General features: G+C 52.0%; 1 pseudogene; it reads left to right on the top strand.

Moving 5' to 3' along the window:
* Window positions 1–4,515, top strand: part of LOC112076157 (histone-arginine methyltransferase CARM1-like) — a 13,984-nt pseudogene extending 9,469 nt beyond the window's left edge.
* The last annotated feature ends 926 nt before the right edge of the window (window positions 4,516–5,441 follow it).

Genomic DNA, 5,441 nt, shown 5'->3' on the forward strand with positions numbered 1-5,441 from the left:
CCACACTGGCCACCACACTGACAGTACGAGTGTGGGTTTGTTTCTTTTGCTGTGAGTATTTTTATTATGGTGATTCGTAGTGATAAAGCTGTTGTTAATTAGACTACAATGAGAGGCCTCCTCAACCATGCGCACTATCACACACACACCCTAACCCCGTGTGTGTATGTAGGTGCTAGTAAACTCCAACGGAATGGGGGATCGTTGGTGGTGATAGCAGGGAAGGTGGAGGAGATCTCTCTACCAGAGCAGGTGGACATCATCATCTCTGAACCCATGGGATACATGCTCTTCAACGAGAGAATGCTGGAGAGTTACCTAACGCCAAGAAGTTCCTCAAGCCCAACGGTGAGGAGGGAGGGAGGGGTGGAAGGAGGGAGAATTAGAGAATGCTGGAGAGTTACCTCCACGCCAAGAAGTTCCTCAAGCCCAACGGTGAGGAGGGATGGAGGGGGAGGGAGGGAGGGAGGAGGGAGGAATTAGAGAATGCTGGAGAGTTACCTACACGCCAAGAAGTTCCTCAAGCCCAACGGTGAGGAGGGAGGGAGGGAGGAGGGAGGAGGGAGGGATTAGAGATGCTGGAGAGTTACCTCCACGCCAAGAAGTTCCTCAAGCCCAACGGTGAGGAGGAAGGGAGGAGGAGGGAGGATTAGAGAATGCTGGAGAGTACCTACACGCCAAGAAGTTCCTCAAGCCAAGGTGAGAGGGAGGAGGGAGAGGTGGGAGGAGGAATTAGAGAATGCTGGAGAGTTACCTACACGCCAAGAAGTTCCTCAAGCCCAACGGTGACAGCCCTAACCCTCTCTCCTCTCCTAGGTGACAGCCCTAACCCTCTCTCCTCTCCTAGGTGACAGCCCTAACCCCTCTCCTCTCCTAGGTGACAGCCCTAACCCTCTCTCCTCTCCTAGGTGACAGCCCTAACCCTCTCTCCTCTCCTAGGTACAGCCCTAACCCTCTCTCCTCTCTAGTGACAGCCTAACCCCTAGTGACAGCCCTAACCTCTCTCCTCTCCTAGGTAACATGTTCCCCACTTTAGGTGACGTCCACCTGGCTCCCTTCACAGACGAACAGTTATACATGGAACAGTTCACCAAGGCCAACTTCTGGTGAGTAACCTTTAACCTTTCACTTCATTTAACAAGCTACAGTCTCACTCTTAATTATGCAACTTCTGGTGAATAACCTTTCACTTTATTTACTATATTATTAAAGCTTCATTTTTACCTGGAAAGTGTTGAGGGGGAGGGTAGCGAATTCACCAGGCCTTTGTTACAACTATACAAAAATATTTAATTGTCACTAAGTCAACTAACTAAAGTCACTTCCCATGGCTCTCTTTCTCTCTCTCTGTCTGCTGTCAGGTATCAGCATCGTTCCATGGTGTTGATCTGTCATCACTGAGAGAAGCTGCAGTAGACGAGTATTTCAGACAACCCATTGTGGTGAGTCTCTGTCTCTTCTGTCTCGCTCTTCTGCTCTCTCGCTCTCTGTCTCGCCTCTCGTCTCGCTCTCTGTCTCGCTCTCTGTCGCTCCTCTGTCGGCTCTCTGTCTCTCTCTGTCTCTCTGCTCTCTGTCTCTCTCTGTCTCTCGCTCTCTCTGCTTTATTGGCATGATTGACAAGGTGAATGTTGATGAAGCCACTCTCTCTCTCTTTTCCTTCCCGTTCCTCTCTCTACCTCCTCACACTCTCTCTCTCTCTCTGTTCCTTCCCTTTCCTCTCTCTACCTCTCTTCTCAAACTCTCTCTGTCATTTCTTCAGGTCAGGTCAGCATGGACATTCTACCATTTCCTTGTTTTCTCCATCTCTTTCCTTTTACAATTCTACTCACTCCTCCTCTCTCACTCCCCCTCTCTCACTCCTCCTCTCTTACTCCCCCTCTCTCACTCCCCCCCTCACTCTCCCTCTCTTTCACTTTCTATCCTTCTGTTGTTCCTAAAGCTGTTATTTATCTGCTATCTATCCTCCTCTTCATCGTGGTCTAAAACCTCCTCTTTCCCTGCTAGACATGTTAAACTCCTTTGTATATGACTGACTGTCCCTGAGCTCGCCTCCATCTGATTGGTTGATTGTGTGTTCCGCAGGTACACAGGCAGCACGTCAGCCCCGCCCCCAGGCTCTCACTACTCCTCCCCCTCAGAGAACATGTGGAGCAATGGAGGAGTCTACAACATGAACCAGGGTACGTACACACACACACACACACACGGCATGAATCAGGTACTACACACACCACACACAGGTGAATACAGAATAGTTTGTTTCCTGTTGTTAATTTGGCTCTCTGTCTATCAGGGGGGATGCCTGCAGTGTATGACCTGAGTACAGTCATTGGTGGCGGTGGCTCCACCGTGTCCCACAACAATCTCATCCCTCTTGGTACGCTGTGTGTGTGTGACTGACCAATCCCTACCCTCCTTACTGTATAGCCCTTCAATTCACATCTGGATCTCTAAGCCAGTTTCACTGCTTTTAAAGATGCATCCCTTCTAATCAGCGGAGGGTCAATCAAGAGGAAATTTTCCACCTAGGGTAAAGACCCATATGCTGTGGGGGTTCCAGGTGGTGGTCCAGCGTTGGGGGTCCAGGTGGGAGACCAGGTGGGGGTCCAGGTGGGAGACCAGGTGGGAGACCTAGGGGTCGGGGAACCAGGTGGGAGATCCAGGTGGGGGTCCAGGTGGGAGACCCAGGGTGGGGGTCCAGGTGGGGCCAGGTGGGGAGACCAGTGGGACCAGGTGGACCAGGTGGGGGTCAGGTGGAGACCAGGTGGGAGACCAGGTGGGGGTCCAGGAGTGGGAGACCAGGTGGGGCCAGGTGGGAGACCAGGTGGGAGCCAGGTGGGATCCAGGTGGGGTCCAGGGGGTCCAGGTGGGGACGCCAGGTGGGGGACCAGGTGGGAGACCAGGTGGGTCCAGGTGGGGTCCAGGTGGGAGACCAGGTGGGAGACCAGGTGGGGGTCCAGGTGGGAGACCAGGTGGGAGACCAGGTGGGGTCCAGGTGGGGGTCCAGGTGGGGGTGGTCCAGGTGGGGAGACCAGGTGGGGATGTCCAGGTGGGGGTCCAGGTGGGAGACCAGGTGGTCCAGGTGGGGAGGTCCAGGTGGAGACCAGGTGGGAGACCAGGTGGGGTCCAGGTGGGAGACCAGGGGGGGTCCAGGTGGGAGACCAGGTGGGGGTCCAGGTGGGGGTCCAGGTGGGGAGTCCAGGTGGGAGACGGTGGGAGCCAGGTGGGGTCCAGGTGGGTGCCAGGTGGGGTAATGAGTCATCAGGTAGAAAAGCAGCACTAGTCTAGACTTTACAGTGTTACATGTGAAAGCTCTGCTGTAGAGGGTTACAAAATACTGGCCCCCAAGTTTTCCACAAACCCCAGTTAGATTATTCCAGGAAATCGTTGGTCGTCCTACAGGATTTCTGTAAAGGTTGGGAAAGTTACTGGAATGTTGCAACCCTAACTGTGCTGGTGTAATGGCAGTTGTGTATCTATATGTTGTAACTCCAGCTATACTGTAACTGGCCTTTTTGTATTCTACTCTGCTGTTTTTGTTGCTCAACAAATAAAACGTGTCAATTGTGAATTATCTCCTCTGTGTGTGTGTGTGGGCAGTGAACACAGGGGTAGTGAACCATACATCGTCTAGAGTTGGGTCTATCATGAGTACAGGCGTGGGCCAGGGTGAGTGAGTGTGTCGCCATAGTTACAGAGCTACAGCTGTTTACTGTTGCTAATGTCGTAGTCTTGTCTTCAGTTCGTGGATGGTCTGACATTTTTTTACTGTTTGTTTTATTTGAGATATAAAGTGTTTCTTAGTCCAGGACTAGGCTTAATCTGGGTCTGGGAAACTGCCCCCAGCTGCTCTTTGAAGACCCCAATTCACTTCCTGTTTCTCTCTTCCTCAGGAGTGGCAACTGGCCAATCGGGGGCCCGCAACAGTCCTCAATACCCAATCAACAACAGCCAGTTCACCATGGGGGGCTTCAATCTCCATGTCGTCTCCCATGGCGAGCCTAGCAACACTATGCACTACGGGAGCTAAGACCTACCAACCGTCCATAGCTCCCCTCCTCTCCCCTCCTTCCTCCCCTTCTCTGGACCTCCAACAGCTGGAAACCAAACTGGACTGATAATATGGACGTCCCTCTCCTCCCGTCCTCCCTCCGTTCTCTGGGTCCTGATCTCTCAGGCCAGTCCAGAATCAACTAGACGCTGAAACGATTGGATAGGTTTAGGGTTGTCAAATGTCCAGATTTTCCAGAAATTCTGGTTGGAGGATCTGAATTCCTACTTATTCCGTCTGGATTGCAACCGTTGATAGGTTTAAGTAATGTTGCCTAAACATATCCTCTTGTCTCAACACCATTCTGAGGCAGACTGAAAGGTGTGTGCTTGTAACCATTATGTTTAATGTATCCACAGCCACATAGAAACATTTAGAGGATCTTATGTACTTACTGTGGCTATAGGGGTTTAGAAACGTACACACACAGTTCTATTATACACACACACACACACACACACACATGTATTATCACACACACACACACACAGAGCCTCCTGCAGGACAGAAATGACTTTGAGCTTCTGTGAAGTTTTACCAAATCCTTCCCTCTTCCCAGCCCGTCGCTTTTGACCCAACGTCCGATCAATAAATTCTTGAATCCTAACTTTTTCCAAGGTTACCTTTTTCAACCGACAAGCAAAGCAAACAGTCTTGAGTGTCTAACCAAACCGGCAGCTGCGAGGAGAGAGGGTGATCCAGGTTTTAGCCAATCGGGACAGAAGATTGTCTCTGTAGGGTTGAGTTTGGCCAGGTTTTAGCCAATCAGGACAGGATTGTCTCTGTAGGGTGGTGTCTGTAGCCGCTGTAGACTAGCCAGGGGTTCTGTTTCTGTAGGGTGGGGTCTGTAGATTAGCCAGGGGTTCTGTAGGGGGGGTCGTGTAGACTAGCCAGGGGTTGGCTGTAGACTAGCAGGGGTTCTGTAGGGTGGGGTCTGTAGACTAGCCAGGGTTCTGTAGGGTGGGGTTGTAGACTAGCCAGGGGTTCTGTAGGGTGGGGTCTGTAGACTAGCCAGGGGTTTCTTTGAGGGTGGGGTCTGTAGACTAGCCAGGGTTCTGTTCTGTAGGATGGGGTCTGTAGACTAGTCAGGGTCTGAGGGTGGTCTGAGACTAGCCGGGTTGCTGTAGGGTGGGGTCTGTAGACTAGCCAGGGGTTCTGTAGGGTGGGGTCTGTAGACTAGCCAGGGGTTCTGTTTGTAGGTGTGGGTCTGTAGACTAGCCAGGGGTTCTGTTCTGTAGGGTGGGGTCTGTAGACTAGCCAGGGGTTCTGTTCTGTAGGGTGGGGTCTGTAGACTAGCCAGGGGTTCTGTTCTGTAGGGTGGGGTCTGTAGACTAGCCAGGGTTCTGTAGACTAGTCAGGGGTTCTGTTCTGTAGGGTGGGGTCTGTAGAC

Source organism: Salvelinus sp. IW2-2015, unplaced genomic scaffold (genome assembly GCF_002910315.2).
Source record: "Salvelinus sp. IW2-2015 unplaced genomic scaffold, ASM291031v2 Un_scaffold3600, whole genome shotgun sequence".
Taxonomy (NCBI): Eukaryota; Metazoa; Chordata; class Actinopteri; order Salmoniformes; family Salmonidae; genus Salvelinus; species Salvelinus sp. IW2-2015.